We start from the raw sequence: 19,755 nt of genomic DNA on the forward strand, positions 1-19,755 counted from the left end.
GAGAGAAGCCACATCTGGGCAACAAAAGAGGTCCTCTAAAGTAACTCTTAGGATTAACTATAGGTAAGCTAAGCTTCTGTGCTATATAAATAAGCTTCACAAGAGCTAGCCTCAAGATCACGGCCTGGCCTATTGACTTGGGAGTTCCTAATGTTTGGGACAGTATCAGGGGTTGCCCTGGTGGTAGAGTTTTAATAGTTCTATATTTTTTCTCTGTTCAATATTTTAATTATCTGTTCAACATACTCTGCCAATGCTTTTTTTTTATTAATTAAAGAAAAAAAAGAAATTAACACTACATTTAGAAATCATTCCATTCTACATATGCAATCAGTAATTCTTAACATCATCACATAGATGCATGATCATCATTTCTTAGCACATTTGCATCGATTTAGGAAAAGAACTAGCAAAACAACAGAAAAAGATATAGAATGTTAATAGAGAGAAAAAAATAAAAATAATAATAATAATAAAAAAAGAAAAAAACAAAAGACACAAACACACAAACAAACAAACAAAAAACAATATCTCAGATGCAGCTTCATTCAGTGTTTTAACATAATTACATTACAATTAGGTATTATTGTGCTGTCCATTTTTGAGTTTTTGTATCTAGTCCTGTTGCACAGTCTGTATCCCTTCAGCTCCAATTACCCATTATCTTACCCTGTTTCTAACTCCTGCTGGTCTCTGTTACCAATGACATATTCCAAGTTTATTCTTGAATGTCAGTTTACATCAGTGGGACCATACAGTATTTGTCCTTTAGTTTTTGGCTAGACTCACTCAGCATAATGTTCTCTAGGTCCATCCATGTTATTACATGCTTCATAAGTTTATTCTGTCTTAAAGCTGCATAATATTCCATTGTTTGTTTAGCCACTCGTCTGTTGATGGACATTTTGGCTGTTTCCATCTCTTTGCAATTGTAAATAATGCTGCTATAAACATTGGTGTGCAAATGTCTGTTTGTGTCTTTGCCCTTAAGTCCTTTGAGTAGATACCTAGCAATGGTATTGCTGGGTCGTATGGCAATTCTATATTCAGTTTTTTGAGGAACCGCCAAACTGCCTTCCACAGTGGTTGCACCATTTGACATTCCCACCAACAGTGGATAAGTGTGCCTCTTTCTCCGCATCCTCTCCAGCACTTGTCATTTTCTGTTTTGTTGATAATGGCTCTGCCAATGGTTTTTAATTAACATACTCTGGGATGTATCTGGGCACTACACTAAGCTATACAGAATCTCGAGCTCTCATTCCCATTCTGATGTCCTTGTGTTTGGGTTGCTTAAGTTTATCCAGACAGGTTAAGTTAGATTATGCGCTATAGAAAATCTAGGTTCTGGACAAAATAAACCTCTTTTTCTTTGGTCTCATACAACAGATGAAATTCTAAAATACAGATGAAGTCCTCTCCACCCCTGAATTCTGATCTACCTCAGTCCCAACCTGATTGGTTTTGTTCTTATCTCTAAATGAAGCCTGATCTTTTTTTTCAATTTCTTTAACAATTGTTGTATGTAGCAATACTGACCTTCAGAACTGCAGAACTCCTACTCTGGGCCTTAGGTGTCACACAGGTACCCAACGTTTCAGTTTCTACATATACAGCACAGCCTCCCAAAATATAGAATAATAATAACAGCTGCGAACCAAATGTGACTGCTCTAATAACTTACGATCTAGGCCCCAATTTTCTTACAAGCATTTTTATAATTACACTATATAATATATGCACCTTTGTTTCTGGCTTATTTTGCATCACATAATGTCCCATAGGTTCATTCACAACGTTGTATGCCTCACGACTTTGTTCTGATCTGTAGCAGCACAATACTTGATCCTATGTATACACCACAGTTCACCATTCTACCTCTCAGTCAGTGTATCCTTCAGCCACTTTCATCCATTGGGCATCATGTATAATGTCCAAAGTCAAGAGTCCATCAACACTCTCAATTTTAGACAATTTTTCTCAATTTTGGACAATTTTCATTGTTCCCAAGAGAAAAACACTGTTAAACACACCCTTACCAAATAGGAAATCCAAACCTACCCTTAACTCTTGTCCCCGCCCCCCCCCGCCCCCCATTTTTTACACCTGATATTTCTATGGTACTGTTGATGTCTTCCTGTTAAACACAGCCCACAGAATGCAATAGTAGTTTCCCCCTATACCACAGTACTATAAACTGTTCGTACATGATTCAGACCTTTGAAGTAGCTCATGCAAGAACTTATTTATAAATATTTATAGTGTTGATCAGCGGGATACATGGCTCTATACAACCCCTTTCAATATGGCAATATTACTTAAAGATCCACTAATGAACTACCCTCACTTCTATCCATTCCCTTACATTTAATTTCAACCTCATTAGCTATCCATTCACATGTCTCTAGCTTCTGGGTATCTCTAGGTCCCCCATATTCTGCAATATAAGCCTCTAAGTTTCATTTACCGTATTTACAAAAACAAAACATATAGTATCTATCCTTTTGCGTCTGGCTTGTTTCACTCACCATTATGTGCTCAAGGTTCATGCATCTTGTCATGTGCTTCAGGACATCATTTCATCTTACTGGTGCATAATATTACTTTGCATGTACATCCACATTTTATTTATCCACTGTTGTTGATGGGCACTTGGATTGTTTCCATTTTTTTGCAATTGCAAATAATGCTGCTATGAACACCAGTGTACCAATGTCTGTTTGTGTCATACTTTCAGCTCTTCTGAGTATTTACCAAATAGTGGTATAGTTGGGTCACAGGGCTACTCGATACTTACTTTTCTAAGGAACCGCCAGATTGTCTTCCATAGCAGCTATACAATTATACATTCCCACCAGCAGTGCATAAGTGTCCCAATTTCTCCATAGCCTCTCTAACATTTGTAGTGTCCTGTTTGTTTAACTGCAGTCTTTCACATAGGTGTGAGGTGGTATCTCATTGTAGTCTTTTTTTTTTTTAATTTTTTTATTAATCAAAAAAAGAAAAGAAATTAACACAATCATTCCATTTTAGAAATCATTCCATTCTACAAATGCACTCAGTAATTCTTAGTATCATCACATAAATGTATGATCATCATTTCTTAGTACATTTGCATCGATTTAGGAAAAGAACTAGCAAAACAGCAGAAAAAGATATAGAATGTTAATATAGAGAAGAGAATTAAAATAATAATACTAATAATATATATATATATATAAAAAGGAAAAAGAAAAAAAACAAAAACAAAAGATACAAACACACAAACAAACAAAAAACCATATTTCAGGTGCAGCTTCATTCAGCGTTCCAACCTAGTTACATTACACTTAGGTATTATTGTGCTGTCCATTTTTGAGTTTTTGTATCTAGTCCTGTTGCACAGTCTGTATCCCTTCAGCTCCAATTACCCATTATCTTACCCTGTTTCTAACTCCTGCTGGTCTCTGTTACCAATGATATATTCCAAGCTGATTCTCGAATGTCGGTTCACATCAGTGGGACCTTACAGTATTTGTCCTTTAGTTTTGGGCTAGACTCACTCAGCATAATGTTCTCTAGGTCCATCCATGTTATTACATGCTTCATAAGTTTAGTCTGTCTTAAAGCTGCATAATATTCCATCGTAGGTATACGCCACAGTTTGTTTAGCCACTCGTCTGTTGATGAACATTTTGGCTGTTTCCATCTCTTTGCAATTGTAGATAATGCTGCTATAAACACTGGTGTGCAAATGTCCATCTGTGTCTTTGCCCTTAAGTCCTTTGAGTAGATACCTAGCAGTGGTATTGCTGGGTCATAATCCATTCTGCCATTCTATGTCTTTTGATTGGGAAATTCAGTCCATTAACTTTTAGTGTTATTACTGTTTGGATAATATTTTCCTCTACCATTTTGGCTTTTGTATTATATATATCATATCTGATTTTCCTTCTTTCTACACTTTACTTCATACCTCTCTCTTCTGTCTTTTCGTATCTGACTCTAGTGCTCCCTTTAGTATTTCTTGCAGAGCTGGTCTCTTGGTCACAAATTCTCTCAGTGACTTTTTGTCTATAAATGTTTTAATTTCTCCTTCATTTTTGAAGGACAATTTTGCTGGATATAGGAGTCTTGGTTGGCAGTTTTTCTCTTTTAGTAATTTAAATATATCATCCCACTGTCTTCTAGCTTCCATGGTTTCTGCTGAGAAATCTACACATAGTCTTATTGGGTTCCCCTTGTATGTGACAGATTGTTTTTCTCTTGCTGCTTTCAAGATCCTCTCTTTCTCTTTGACCTCTGACATTCTAACTAGTAAGTGTCTTGGAGAACGCCTATTTGGGTCTATTCTCTTTGGGGTGCGCTGCACTTCTTGGATCTGCAAATTTAGGTCTTTCATAAGAGTTGGGAAATTTTCAGTGATAATTTCTTCCATTAGTTTTTCTCCTCCTTTTCCCTTCTCTTCTCCTTCTGGGACCCCCACAACACGTATATTTGTGCACTTCATATTGTCATTCAGTTCCCTGATCCCCTGCTCAAGTTTTTCCATTCTTTTCCCTATAGTTTCTGTTTCTTTTTGGAATTCAGATGTTCCATCCTCCAGTTCACTAATTGTAGCTTCTGTCTCTTTAGATCTACATTGTAGGTATCCATTGTTTTTTCCATTTTTTCTTCTTTGTCCTTCACTCCCATAAGTTCTGTGATTTGTTTTTTCAGATTTTCTATTTCTTCTTTTTGTTCAGCCCATGTCTTCTTCATGTCCTCCCTCAATTTATTGATTTGGTTTTTGAAGAGGTTTTCCATTTCTGTTCGTATATTCAGCATTAGTTGTCTCAGCTCCTGTATCTCATTTGAACTATTGGTTTGTTCCTTTGACTGGGCCATATCTTCAATTTTCCGAGCATCATCCATTATTTTCTGCTGGTGTCTGGGCATTTGATCAGATTTCCCTGGGTGTGGGACCCAGCTGGTTGAAAGCTTTTTCTGTGAAATCTCTGGGCTCTGTTTTTCTTTTCCTGCCCAGTAGGTGGTGCTCGTGGCGCTCGTCTGTCTGCACGGCAGTCGGCCCTGGAAACCGCGCGTGGAGGCGGGGGTTGCTGGCCGCCGCGGCTTGGGAGAGTGCCGGTCCTAATTGCCCAGCTGGCCAGAAACGCCAAGCGTGATGGGAGGGCCCCGCTATCCAACGTTCCCAGTCAGACCAGGGAGCCACGTGCGTGGAGGGGACCCCAGTCGCCAGCCGCCCCAGTCGCCAGCCGCCCCGGCCCGGAAAACGCGCGCCCCTCGGGTATCTCACCGCAGCAGATTCAGCAGATTCTCCCTGCCCGTTCGGCTGTTCCAGAATGGGGTACGCTGTCTTTTTGGTCTCTGTCGTGACTCCGGGAGCTGTTTTGTATTGTTTCTGTTTCTTTAGTTGCTTTTCTGGAGGAGGAACTAAGACCCGCGCGTCTTACTAAGCCGCCATCTTCTCCGGAAGTCTCTCATTGTAGTCTTGATCTGTTTTTCCTTTATAACTAATGAAAATGAGCATCTCTTCATGTGCTTTTTAGACATTTGTATTTGCTCTTCAGAAATCTTTAGCCTATTTTATAATTGGGTTGTTTGTTCTTTTGTTGTTGAGTTGTATGATTTCTTTATGTATACAGAATAATAAACCTTTATTATTATTTAGTATTCCAAATACTTTCTCCCAATAATCTGGCTGCCTCTTCACCTTTTTGACAAAGTCTTTTGAGGCACAAAAGCATTTGATTTTGAGGAGTTACCATTTATCTATTTTGTTGTTGTTGTTGTTTGTGCTTTGGGTGTCAAGTTTAGGAAGCAACCTCCTATTACCAGGTCTTGATGTTTTCCTATATTTTCTTCTAGGAGTTTTATGGTACTGGTTCTTATATTCAGGTGTTTGATACACTTTGAGTTAATTTTTGTATAGGATGTGTGAAGTAAGGGTCCTCTTTCATTTTTTTGGCTATTGCTATTCAGTTCTCCCAAGCCCATCTATTGAAAAGACTATTTTGTCCCATTTCAGATTTGGAGGCTTTGTCAAAAATCAGCTGACGTTGACTTGGTGGTCTATTTCCATGCTCTGGATTTAATTCCATTGGTCAATACCTCTATCTCTGTGCCAATACCATGCTGTTTTGACCATTGTGGCTTTATATGTGTCAATCCTCCCATCTTGTTCTTCTTCTTTAGGATATTTTTAGCTATTCAAGGTCTCTTTCCTTTCAAAATGAATTTGGCAACTAGCTTTTCCTAGTCTTCAAAGTAGGTTGTTAAAATTTTGATTGGCAGTGTGTTGAATCTGCAGATCAATTTGAGAAGAAATGACATCTTAACTATATTTAACCTTCCTATCGATGAGCAGGGAATGTCTTTCTACCTATTTAGAGCTCCTCTGATTTCTTTTAGAATGATGTAATTTTCTGTGTATAGGTCCTATACGTCCCTAGTTAAGTTTATTCCTAGACATTTGATTCTTTCAGGTGCTATTTGGAACTGAATTTTTTCCTTAATTGACTCCTCAGTTCATTGCTTGTGTACAGAAAGAGAACTGATTTTTGCACATTAGTTTTATATCCTGTCACCTTGCTGAATTTTTTTATTAGTTCAAGAAGCTCTGTTGTAGATTTCTCAGGATTTTCCAAATACAGTGTCATGCCATCTGCCCTTAGTGAAAGTTTTACTTCTTTATTTCCAAATTGGATGCCTTTTATTTTTTTTCCCCTGCCTGATTGCTCTAGCTAGAACTTCTAGTACAATGTTGAATAGCAGTCTTGTCTTGTTCCTGATCTTAGGGAGAAAGCTTTCAGTTTCTCTCCATTGAGTATGATGCTGGCTATAGGTTTTTCATATATGCCTTTATTATATTGAGGAAGTTCCCTTTGATTCCTATCTTTTGAAGTGTTTTCATCAGAAAGGGATGTTGAATGTTGTCTAATGCATTTTCAGCATCAATTGAGATGATCATGCGATTTTTCCCATTCAATTTGTTAACACACATTACATTGATTTTCTTTTGTTTACCCTGGCATTCCTGGAATAAACTCCACTTGGTGATGGTGTATAATACTTTTATTTGTTGTTGGATTGAATTTGCTAGTATTTTGTTTAGAATTTTTGCATCTATATTCATTAGGGAGATTGTCCTGTACTTTTTCTTTCTTATAGTGTCCTTACCTGGTTTTAGTATAACAGTGATGTCAGCTTCATAAAATGAGTTCCCTTTTCCTCAATTTTTTTTGAAAAGTTTGAGCAGAATTGCTGTTAGTTCTCTTTGGAATGTTTGATAAAATTCCCCTGTGAAGCGATCTGGTCCTGGGCTTTTCTTTGTAGGAAGATTTTTGATGACTGATTGAATCTCTTGTGATTGGCTTGTCGGGATCTTCTATTTCTTCTCAAGTCAGTGTAGCTTGTTCACGTGTTTCTCCGAATTTGTGTATTTCATTTAAGTTGTCTAGTTTGTTGGTGTACAGATGTTCACAGTAGCCTCTCAAGATTTTTTTTTTTCTTCAGGGTCCATTGTAACAAACCCTCTCTCATTTCTAATTTTGGCTATCTGCATCTTCTCTCTGTTTTTCTTTGTCAGCCTAGCTAGGGGTCCGCTGATTTTATTGATTTCCTCGGAGAATTAACTTTTGGTTTTGTTGATTCTTTCTATTGTTCTTCTGTTCTCCAATTCATTTAATTCTGCTTTAATCTTTGTTATTTCTCTTCTTCTATTTGCTTTGGAGTTAGTTTGCTGTTCTTTCCCTAGTTCCACCAAGTAAGCAGAGTCCTCAATTTTTACTATTCTTTTTTAATAGAGGCATTTAGGGCAATAAATTTCTCCTTCGGCACTGCCTTTACCACATCCCATAAGTTCTGATATTTTGTATTGTCATTTTCACTCATTTACAGATATTACGAATTTCTTTAGCAATTTCTTCTTTGACCCACTGGTTGTTTAAGAGTTATTAATCTCCATATATTTGTGAAAGGTCTGGTTCTTTGGTGGTTACTGATTTTCAGATTCATTACATTATGATTAGAGAAAGTGCTTTGAATTTCTGTCTTTTTTAATTATAAAGACCTGTTTTGTGTCCCAGCATATGATCTATCCTGGAGAATGTTCCATGAGCACTAGAGAAGAATGTATACTCTAGTGTTTTGGTGTGTAACAATCTATATATGTCTGTTGGGTCTAATTCATTTATCAAATTGTTTAAGTTCTCTATTTCCTTGTTGATCCTCTGCCTGGTTGTTCTATTTATTGAGGAGAGTGGTGTATTGAAGTCTCCCACTATCATTGTTGGAATGTCTATCACTCCCTTCAGTTTTTTCAATGCTTGCCTCCTCATGTACTTTTACTTTGGAGCTCCTTGATTGGAAGAATAAATATTTATGATTGTTATCTCTTCCTGGTGAATTGTCCCTTTTATTAATATATAGTGCCCTGTGTTGTTTCTTATGATTAGTACAGCAACTCCTGCCTTCTTCTGGTTACAATTTGCATGGAACCTCTTTTTCCATCCTTTCACTTTCAATCTATTAGTATTCTTGGGTCTAAAATGAATCTCTTGTAAGCAGCATAAAGAGGGATCATATTTCTTAATCCATTTTTCCAATCTGTATCTTTCTTTTAATTGGTGAGTTTAGTTTGCTAATATTCAAAGTTATTACTATAAAGGCATTTCTTGAATCTACTATCTTACCCTTTGAATTGCATTTGTCCAATCTATATATTCTTTTCCCGCTTTCTTTCTTTATCCTTGAAGTTACCCTTAAAAATTCTATGCCTTCCTCCAGACCTCCCTCTCCTCATTTTTTATTTTTCAGTTGACAGAACTCCCTTTACTAATTTCCTGTAGGGCCAGTCTCTTGGTGACAAATTCTCTCAGCATTTGTCTGTGAAAATTTTAATCTCTCCCTCACTTTTTTTTTTCAAGAGAACAAAGTGTTTTATTAAAAAATTTCTGGTTAAATTCCACCTTAACTCAAGCTCTTAAAAACCTTGTAGGAAAACCAACAGGTTCAAAGAGAAAATCAAGCAACTTACTGATAAGTCTTTGGTGGATAAATAACATGCATACTTAAACAAGCTGCCCTTGTGATTATCAATTACAACTTTGTATCAGTTTTGTTTTTCAAAAATAAGTTTCAAGATACACCAAAGAAACTATATAGATACTCTTTGGTAATAAAAAAAAATTAACAATTAAATTTAAAGATACAGTAGAAGCCAAATATGACAACACACATGAATAATTTATATAACATAAGACTTTTCAATCCCAGAAAACTAACATGGGGAGATCTCACTGAAAGGTAACATATGTAAAATGAGAGCTAATTAACAGAATCCTAAACATTTTCCCAGTGACTAAGCCACAAAATGGCAGTTTAGGAATACTATTAGCATGTAGGTTTCCTTCTTTCCCACCCAATTGTTTTATTTAGATAAATCTGGCTATCAATGAATACATGTATAAATCTGGGTAATTTTTTATTACTCAATTGCTATCATTTCTTCCTGTTTACTGTTTCCTTAATTTTCTCTGGCAACATTTTTTCTTTAGTTTGACCAGCTGAACTGAACAGGTTTAGAACCTAATATGGGATCAACTTTTATTGGAGTAGCATTTGGGATATGCGATCCTAGAAAAAGCAAATTTTAACAACTGCAGGAGCCTGACAAAGTTAAGCATCCATTTGCAATGTGTCAGTGTCCTATGATGAATGGCTTGGGACCAAGAGAATGGCTTCTCTTGGGTCACACGGCTCAGCAAGGATATCGGTGTGCTCTTGGGTAAGAACTATTTGTGCAAATAGCACCCATGTAAGCTTTCAATAAATACAAAGCACCATTTAAAACCATTTCAGTAGCATAAAAAATATATATTGCATTTCTCCTGTTTAGCTTCTTGAACTGGCTTAGAAGGCTGTTCTTAAAAAAAGAAGATAGGGGCCAAGATGGCAGCTTAGCAATGTGTGTGTTTTAGTTCGTCCTCTAGAACAACTAGTAAATAACCAGAAACAATACAGAACAGCTGCTGGGCCCACGTCAGTGACAGGACACACAGCATACCCCAGTCTGGACCAGCTGTGGCGGCTGCGAGCCCCCCCAGAACCATGAGTTCCTCAAGCCACGGTGGCCGGCGTCCCTCCCCCACAGGCTGTTTCCCAGAGGGGAAAGGAAAGAGACTTCACCAGCAGCAGGGGCTGAGCCCAACCAAACACAAATTGTGGCATTAATTAACAAATTCTGACTACTAAAAATAGACCCCCAGCTCAGGTGAACCTGGTCAAAGCGGAGGTCGCTCATTTTTGCCCCGGTGCCAGGGGGCAGGGCTGATGGAAAAAAGAGAAGGAAACAGAGGTTTTTGTGACTGTGTTTCTACAAAGGCTTGACTGCCTTTGGATACAGTGGCAGGGCTCCTCAGGCTGCAACTGCCCCAGGCATAGGCAGAAACAAACTCATTTTGAGGGCTTGTCTGGAACCTGTGCCTTCCCCAGGGGAGGGGTGAAGCCCAACTGAGGTGGAATCCCTCTCTCAAGGAATTCAGACACCAGGGCTTGGTAATTTGAAGCTATTAAAACCAGCCTACAACCTCTCCTCTGTCTTCACCATGCCCCCAGCAGGGAGAGTCCACCAAAGTTAAAGCATCATCTTATGCTGGTGGGACCTGCAGGCAGACAAGCACCACATACTGGGCAGGATAAGAAAAACAGAGTTCAGAGGCTTCACAGGAAAGTCTTTCAACCTGCTGGGTCTCACCCTTGGGGAAAACCGACGCAGGTGACTCTTTCCTCCACATAGGAGGCAAGTTTGGTCTGAGAAAATCTAGCTGCGGTCCATAATACCTATGTAGACCCTCCTAAGGGTGGGGGGAAAAAGGCACCATACAAGCAGGGCAAGAAACAAGAAAACAAGAATTGAAAAATTCTCCTCTGTTAAACAAAACTTAAGCTAGAGGTCCAGATAAAACTGAATTGAACGTCAAAGAGCAGATAGACAACAAATTCATCCAGCAAGAAAACCCTAGGTAAAAGAAGTGAAAGCAATCTCCAGAATAAACTAATTAAGGTAATTAAATGCCTAGACACCAGCAAAAAATAACAAATAACACTAGGAAAATTGAAGATATGGCCCAGTCAAAGGAACAAACCAACAACTCAGCTGAGATACAGGAGCTGAAACATTTAATTCAGAATATATGAACAGACATGGAAAACCTCATCAAAAACCAAATCAACAAATTGAGGGAGGATATAAAGAAGGCAAGGAATGAACAAAAAGAAGAAATCAAAAGTCTGAAAAAACAAATCACAGAACTTATGGGAATGAAAGGCACGGTAGAAGAATTGAAAAAAACAATGGAAGCCTACAATGGTAGATTTCGAGGGACAGAACATAGAATTTCTGAACTGGAGGATGGAATATCTGAAATCCAGCAAGAAAAAGAAAATATAGGGAAAAAAGTGGAAAAATATGAGCAGGAACTCAGGGAACTGAAGGACAATATGAAGCGCATGAATATACATGTTATAGGTGTCCCAGAAGGAGAAGAGAAGGGAAAAGGAAGAGAAAACCTAATGGAGGAAATTATCACTGAAAATTTCCCAACTCTTATGAAGGACTTAAAATTTCAGATCCAAGAAGTGCAGCATACCCCAAAGAGAATAGATCCAAATAGATGTACTCCAAGACATTTACTAATCAGAATGTCAGAGGTCAAAGAGGAAGAGAAAAGCAATCAATCACATACAAGGGAAGCCCAATAAGACTATGCGTAGATTTCTCAACAGAAACCATGCAGGCAAGAAGACAGTGGGATGATATATTTAAGTTATTAAAAAAGAAAAACTGCCAACCAAGAATTCTATATCCAGCAAAATTGTCCTTCAAAAATGAGGGAGAAATTAAAACATTTTCAGACAAAAAATCACTGAGAGAATCTGTGACCAAGAAACCAGCTCTGCAAGAAATATTAAAGGGAGCACTAGAGACAGATACAAAGACAGAAGAGAGAGGTGTGGAGAAGAGTGTAGAAAGGAAGACCATGAGTAAACATAAAAAGAAGGAAAATTAGAAGGACATATAAAAGCCAAAAGGCAAAAAGCCCGGGCAGTAAGAACACTGATGTTGATGGATTAAGCTTCCCAATTGGGGGACATGGACTGGCAGAATGGATTAGGGAATGGGACCCATCTATATGCTGTCTCTACTCAAAGGACACGAGGGCAAGGACACAAATGGACATTTGCACACCAGTGTTTACAGCAGCATTTTTTACAATTACTAACAGATGGAAACAGCCAAAATGTCCATCAACAGATGGGTGGCTAAACAAACTGTGGTATATACATACGATGGAATATTATGCAGCTGTAAGACAGAATAAAGTTATGAAGAATATAACAACATGGATAGACCTTAAGAACATTATGCTGAGTGAGGTTAGCCAGAAACAAAAGGACAAATACTGTATGGTCTCATTGATATGAACTGACATTAGTGAATAAACTTGGAGAATTTCGTTGGTAACAGAGACCATTGGGAGATAGAAATAGGGTAAGATATTGGGTAACTGGAGCTGAAGGGATACAGATTGTGCAACAGGACTGAATGTAAAAACTTGGAAATGGACAGCACAATGCTACCTAACTGTAATACAATTATGTTAAAACAATGAAAATGAATGTGAGAATGACAGAGGGAGGAGGGCTGGGGGCACAAATGAAATTAGAAAGAAAGATAGATGACAAAGATTGAGATGGTATAATCTAGGATTGCCTAGAGTGTATAATGACAGTGACTAAATGTACAAATTTAAAAAATGTTTTTGCATGAGGAAGAACAAAGGAATGTCATTACTGCGGGGTGCTGAAAATAGATGGTAATTAATATTTTAAAATTTCAACTTATGTATGAGACTACAGCAAAAAATGTTTATTTGGTACAAAATTTATATTTTGACTCGTGCATTTCCTAATATAACTTACATAGATAGCATGGTTGAACAACATAAGTACATGGAACCTTGGATAAGACATGAGATTTTGTTGGTTTGTCCAGAGTGATGCCCCGATAAATCCCGGAGTGATTTGATCAGTGAGTGGAAAAGTATTTGCAAAGTCCCCTTTGGGAAATGGTGAGCATGGGGGAAAATTCAACCTCCCCAAGTTGAAGTCTTGATATTCTCACAAGCAGCGTGGACAACCAAAGCTATAGGCTGAGCCCCCAGTCTTGGGGTTTGTTCATATGAAACTTAACCCCACAAAGGATAGGTCAAGCCTACTTAAAATTAGGCCTAAGAGTCACCCCCAAGGAAACCTCTTTTGTTGCTCAGATATGGCCTCTGTCTCCAGCCAACACAACAAGCAAACTCACCACTCTCCCCCTGTCAATGTGGGACATGACTCCCAGGGGTGTGAACCTTCCTGGCAACGTGGGACAGAAATCTGAGAATGAACTTGGACTCAACCTCAAGGGATTGAGAAAAACCCTAGAATGAGCTGAGACCCAACATCAAGGGATTGAGAAAATCCTCTCGACCAAAAGGGGGAAGAGTGAAATGAGACAAAGTGTCAATGGCTGAGAGAATCCAAACAGAGTTGAGAGGTTATCCTGGAGGTTATTCTTATGCATTAAGTAGATATCACCTTGTTATCCAAGATGTAATGGAGAGGCTGGGGGGAACTGCCTGAAAATGTAGAGCTGTGTTCCAGTAGCCATGTTTCTTGATGATGATCGTATAATGGTGTAGCTTTCACAGTGTGACTGTGTGATTGTGAAAACCTTGTGTCTGATGCTCCTTTTACCTACCTTGTCAACAGATGAGGAGAACATATGGAATAAAAATAAGTAATAGGGGGAACAAATGTTAAAAATAAGTTTAGTTTGAAATGCTAGTGATCAATGAAAGGGAGGAGTAAGGGGTATGGTGTGTATGTTTTTTATTTTTTTCTGTTGTCTTTTTGTTTCTTTTTCTGAATTGATGCAAATGTTCTAAGAAATGATCATGATGATGAATCTGCAGCTATGTGATGGTATTGTGAACTACTGGTTATATATGTAAAATGGAATGATCACATATTGGGAATGTTTGTGCTTCTTTCTGTAATTTTTTTTAATTAATAAAAAAAATTTTAAAAAAAGAAGATAAACATATTAGTTGGTTGCTACTTCAAGCTTTTTAGACTTCAGCACTTCCCGCTCTCAAGTCCCAGCAGTTTTTTGCAGCAATGATGGTATTTTTCATCAGCATGGCCACAGTCATGGGTCAGATCCCCTCCAGGGACTGGAGTGATGTAACCGGCTTTCTTCCTGATTTCTTCAAAGTCCACATCTCCAACCATTTGGCTTTAGAGATTACAGGATCTTTAATTCTGTTTATTCCCATGTCAATGATGGCTGCTCCTTCCTTGATCATATATGCTGTGATCAGATATATAATGCCTGCAGCAGATACCATAATATCTATAAGAATTGTATGTTTCTTCAATTGTTCTTTGGGAGTGTAGCGATGAGAAATTGGAACAGTGGCATCACCTCCAAGACGTTCACCTGCTCCGTCTGTGTGTAGTAACATTGCGATGGGCATTCCAACATTCTTTGACCTTCCAGTCACAATGACATTCTTCCCTAGCGTTGGAATTTCAGTTCGCTTAATTATTTCCCACACACCCCATGGGGGAGCAAGGAGCATGGAATACTGGTCCAAACACATCTGCCCTATATTAATTACATGAAAGCCATCAACATCCTTGTCTGGAGAAACAGCATTGCAGACCTTTCTCTCATCAGTATGTTCTGGAAGACGCAGCTGAACAAGGAGGCCATCCATATTGTCATCATTATTTAGCTTATTGATTAAATTCAACAATTCTTCCTCCGAAATTGAAGCTGGTTTCAAAATCGTTTCACTGATGATTCCCATGTTCGCGGCCACCCGGGTCTTGATGAGCACATAGGAGTGACTGGCAGGATTCTCACTAACCAGAACCACACTCAGGTGTAGCCACCTGAGTTCCCACTCTTCCACCTCCTGCTGCACTTTCCGCTTGATCTGCTGGGCAAGTTTCTTTCCAGAAATGACAACAGCTTCGTTTTGAACAGCCGAGCAATGGAAGGAGCGATGGCGGAGGTGGCAGCTGTGCACGGGCCAGAGCAACCGTGCTGCCAGTGGCAACACAAGACGTAGCAGAGCCATGGCCCATGCCGCTACGCAGGCCGTGAGAGCTCTCCCTCACTTTTTTTTTTTTTTAAAGGAAAGACAGAGAGAAGGAAGGAAGGATAGAAGGAAGGAAGGAAGGAAGAAAGGGAAACATTTTTAAACATTTTCTTGTTTTTTTTATTGTATTCTGTTTCTCCGTTTTTGTTACATGGGCTGGGGCCGGGAATCGAACCGAGGTCCTCCGGCATAGCAGGCAAGCACTTTGCCCGCTGAGCCACCGCGGCCCGCCCCTCTCCCTCACTTTTGAGATACAATTTGCCTGGGTACAGAATTCTTGGCTGTTAAGTCTTTGTATTTTAGGACCTCACCTCCATGGTGCCTACTGAGTAGTATGAACTCAGTCTTACGTGGTTTCCCTTGTATGTAGGAGATCACTTTTCTCTTGATGCTTGCAGGATTTTCTGCTTCTCTTCAACATTTGACAGACTGATTAATATGTGTCATAGAGCAGCCCTACTTGGATTCCTACTTGGAACCCCAAATATGGGGTTCATTGGGCTGATTTGATTTGCAAATTTATGTCTTCTGTAAGGGTTGGGATGTTTTACCCATTATCTTCTCAACTAATCTTCCTAGCCCTTTACTCTTCTCTTCTCCTTTCAGGACACTGATGATTCTTACATTTGTGCTCTTTGTTTTGTCCATCATTTCCCTGAGATCCAATTCAAATTTTTCCATCTTTTTTTGCCATTTGTTCTTTTGTGCTTTTAAAATCAACTTTCCTGCCCTCTAGTTCACCTATTCTTTCTTCTGCCTTTTCAAATCTACTGTTGTGTATCTCTAGTATATCTTTCATTTGGTCTGCACATCTTTAATCTTTGTGATATCTGCTATTTTTCTATTTATTCTTTCAAATTCTTCTTTATGAGTGTAACTAATAAAGTATCAGTGGCAGAGAGAGTTCAAATAGAATCGAGAGGCTACTCTGGAGGTTGCTCTTATGCAAGCTTCAATTAGACCTTGCTACCTACTGTAACCTGCCAACCCCCAACCAGGACCATTCCAGCCAATCCTAAAGAACATCAAGGACAACATATAAGATTCCACAAGGGTTCCATGCACTGGAGTAACTTTCCAGAAACCTACAACCTCCAGATGGGTCCCTGGATCAGATAAGTCCTGAAACCAGAACATCAGAAAGTTCTATCTCCCTACCCCATATTATTCACAGACCCTTCCCACATGAAAAATTTAGAATGGCCACAGCCCAAACACACCTAAAGAGAGGACAGAAAGGTCAAAGGTGATGGTGGAGTTATACAGAGAAGATATGATTTAAAAAATAAATATGATTGCTGAATCATTAAATTGATATCTCTTTTAGTCTCTGATATCTTACAGCAGCTGGAAGAAAAAACCTAAAATTGTGGAGTTATAACCCATGTCAAAGTCTGAAATATGTTCTATAACCTACCATGGTGCTATGTTTTGGAATTTGGGGCTTTTTTTGTATATACGTTATTTTTCACACACAAAAAAGTCGATTGTGATGATTAAAAAAATATTTACACCTTCTAGCCTTCTCTATTTTGGAACAGTTAGAAAGAAAAATCTGAGGACAGTATGGTAACTCATGACGAACCCTGGGATCTGTCCTATAACTACTTGTTGAAGAGTGCTTTGAAAACTTGCTTTTTTCTGTCTTTGCTTTGTATATATGTCATATTATACAATAAAAAAGTTTTTAAAAAATCTTCTTTATGCTCTTTTAATGTCTCCTTGATCTCCTTTAAATCATTATCCAACCCACTAAGTTTATTTAGTAGAGCTGTATGAACATCTTTGATTAGTTGTTCCAAAGTCTGATTCTCCAGTGTTTAATATGGTCATTAGGCTGGGCTGTCTACATCTCTATATTCCTTGTGCTTTGGCTGTTGCTTTCAAAGCATGTAATTATCTTGATAGGATTAATTCAGAAAATTATTTCCTTCAGTAGTCTAAAGTTTTCTATTCGCGACAGGTGTGGGGCAGGACGTGAGGTGTTAGGTAGGGCCCAGTGGCACGGTGGTGAGTTGCAATGCAGGGCTAGGTGCGGGCTGGGGGTGATATGCTGGTGCCCTCGCATGTAGGGCATGGGGTGCAGGGCTGTGGGGGGACTGAATAAGGGCTGTAGGCATGGGGAGCAGCTCCGGCAGACCTCAGAGCACAGTGGCAGGGTGCAATGTGGGGGATACAGAGGCAGGGCGTGGCACGAGTTGGATCAGGAGGTGGGGTGCGGGTATGGGGTGGGGGCAATGTTGATGTGCAGGCAGGTAGCAGCTAAGCGCGTGGAGTGTGGGGATTCATGGGTATTGGCATGTGGGATCTGGAGCGTGGCGGCAGAGTTGGAAGAGGTGCGGGGGTGCTGGGTGGGGTGAACAGGGCACAAGTGGGAGTGGGCCAGGGTGTAGGTGCACTTTTGCACGGGAGCAGGTAGTGATCCAGGTGGGGGCCCGGGATGCAGATGTGCACGTGTGGGGGCAGGGTACAGCACAAGTCTCAGGTCAGGGGTAGAGCAGGGTGTGGGACTGGCAGGGCTACATGCATGCATGAGGCAGGGGTTGTGACACTGACGCACAGGTGAGCTGCTGTGTCAGGGCAGGCAGGGCAAAGGTGTACACAGGGGTGAGGGGGTGGGCAGCAAGACCAAGGTAGGGGTGCAAACTGAGTGGGGCTGGGTGGGGCAGGGTACAGGGAGCGAGGGGGCTGAGTACGGGTGATGGGGTGGGGCGGAACGTGGGTGTGCTTGTGCATGGGGCTGGGGTGGGGTGGAGCACAGGTGTGCACATGCAGAGCTGGGGGTGCGGGTGCCGGGGCGGAGTGCACGCGTGCGCCAAGGCAGGGGTTGTGGTAAGGATGTGCAGGTGAGTGCCTGTGGGGTAGGAGTGGCAGGTGAGGGGCAAGGTGCAATATTTGGGTCTGGGGGAGTGGGGAAAGGATCACGGGAGGTGGGGAAAGGATGCATGGGTGGGGGTGGGGCTCTTTGGGGTTGTTTGGGCTATGACAATTCTAAATTTTTTATATTGGAAGGGTCTGTCACTAATATAGGGAAGGGAGATGGAACTATCTGATGTTCTGAAGACTCTCAGGACTTATCTGGACAAGGGATTCATCCGCAGATTGTAGGTTTCTGGAAAGTTACTCTAGTGCATGGAATCCTTATGGAATCTTATAATTTGCCCTAGGTGTTCTTTAGGATTGGCTGGAATGGTCCTGGTTGGGGACTGGCAGGTTATGATAAGTAGCAAGGTCTACCTGAAGCTTGCGGAACAGCAATCTCCAGAGTAGCCTCTTGACTCCATTTGAACTCTCTTTGCTACTGATACTTTATTAATTGCACTTCTTTTCCCCCATTTGGTCAGGATGTTGATCCCACAGTGCCAGGTCTGGATTCATCTCTGGGAGTCCTCTCCCACATCACCAGGGAGACTTAGATCCCTGGATGTTATGTCCCACGTAGTGGGGAGGGCAATGCTTTCACTTGCAGAGTTGGGTTTAGAGAAACTGAGGCCACATCTGAACAACAAAAGAGGTCCTCCGGAAGTAACTCTTAGGCATGCCTTTAGATAGTCTAAGCTTCTATGCTGCCTACATATGCTTCACAAGAGTAAGCCTCGTGATTGAGGGCATGGTGTACTGATTTGGGTGTCCCTCAAGTTTGACACAGTATCAGGAGATTCCCTGATGTTAAGGTTTAATAGTTCCATTGTCTTTCTCCCCTTCCTCAGGGAACTTTGCCAATACTTTTTGATTATCTGGTTAATATACTCTAGGATGATTCCAGGCATTACAATAAGCTTTACAGGATTAAAAGACCTCTTTCTCATTCTGTGTTGTGTTTCAGTTGTTCAAATAAGTTATACAGATAGGTTGAATCAGATTATGTACTACAGAAAATTTCAGTTTCAGATCAAATAAACCTTTCTTCCATTGGTCTCAAAGAGTATGTGTGGTTCTAAAATACAGACACTGTCTTCCTTACCCCTATGTTCTGAATTACTTTAACCCCAACCTATCCGGCTTCATTCTTATCTCTAAATATCAGTTTATAAATATCAGTTTACATATATATACATACATATATATACAACAGCCTCTCAAAATCCAGAAATAATAATTACCACTCGGGACTTAATGTGGCTGCTCTAAAAGCTTACAATCTAGGCCCCTGTTTTCTTACAAGCATTTTCTAAAGGTGGCCATACCACTGTTTTCTTGTTTCTGGCTTATTTTGTCACATGAAAGGGATCTTTTTTTTTTCTTTTTAATAAGACACTGTATAAGCCAAATGGAACATATATGTGAAAGCAAAACTAGATGGTGGTGACCAATTTTTCCTGTGTTTTCCAAAAGTGGCACAAAAACAATTAGGCAAAAACTGTAGCCAAAAGATACAAACTAGACATCAGGAAAAGCTTTCTTGTTGAAAGGGTAGAGAGACCCTGGAACATATTACCAGGGGAGTCTGCAACAGCTGTCTGAAGATTTTTCTTTTTTTCACAAATAAGACTTTTTAATTAGTCACTTTTAAAAGTCTGAATTTTAAACAGATTCTCGGACTGATGGCTCATATCCATCA

The 19,755-nt window shown here is 39.8% G+C and overlaps 1 protein-coding gene and 1 pseudogene across 2 annotated transcripts in view; both read right to left on the bottom strand.

The window, feature by feature from the left end:
* The window catches only part of KIZ (kizuna centrosomal protein), a 172,817-nt gene that overhangs the window by 32,704 nt on the left and 120,358 nt on the right, over positions 1–19,755 (bottom strand). The gene's annotated exons all lie outside the window — the stretch shown is intronic.
* On the bottom strand, positions 13,276–15,211 carry LOC143684123 (bifunctional methylenetetrahydrofolate dehydrogenase/cyclohydrolase, mitochondrial pseudogene; annotated as a pseudogene).

This window comes from Tamandua tetradactyla, chromosome 1 (genome assembly GCF_023851605.1).
Source record: "Tamandua tetradactyla isolate mTamTet1 chromosome 1, mTamTet1.pri, whole genome shotgun sequence".
NCBI classification, from domain to species: Eukaryota; Metazoa; Chordata; class Mammalia; order Pilosa; family Myrmecophagidae; genus Tamandua; species Tamandua tetradactyla.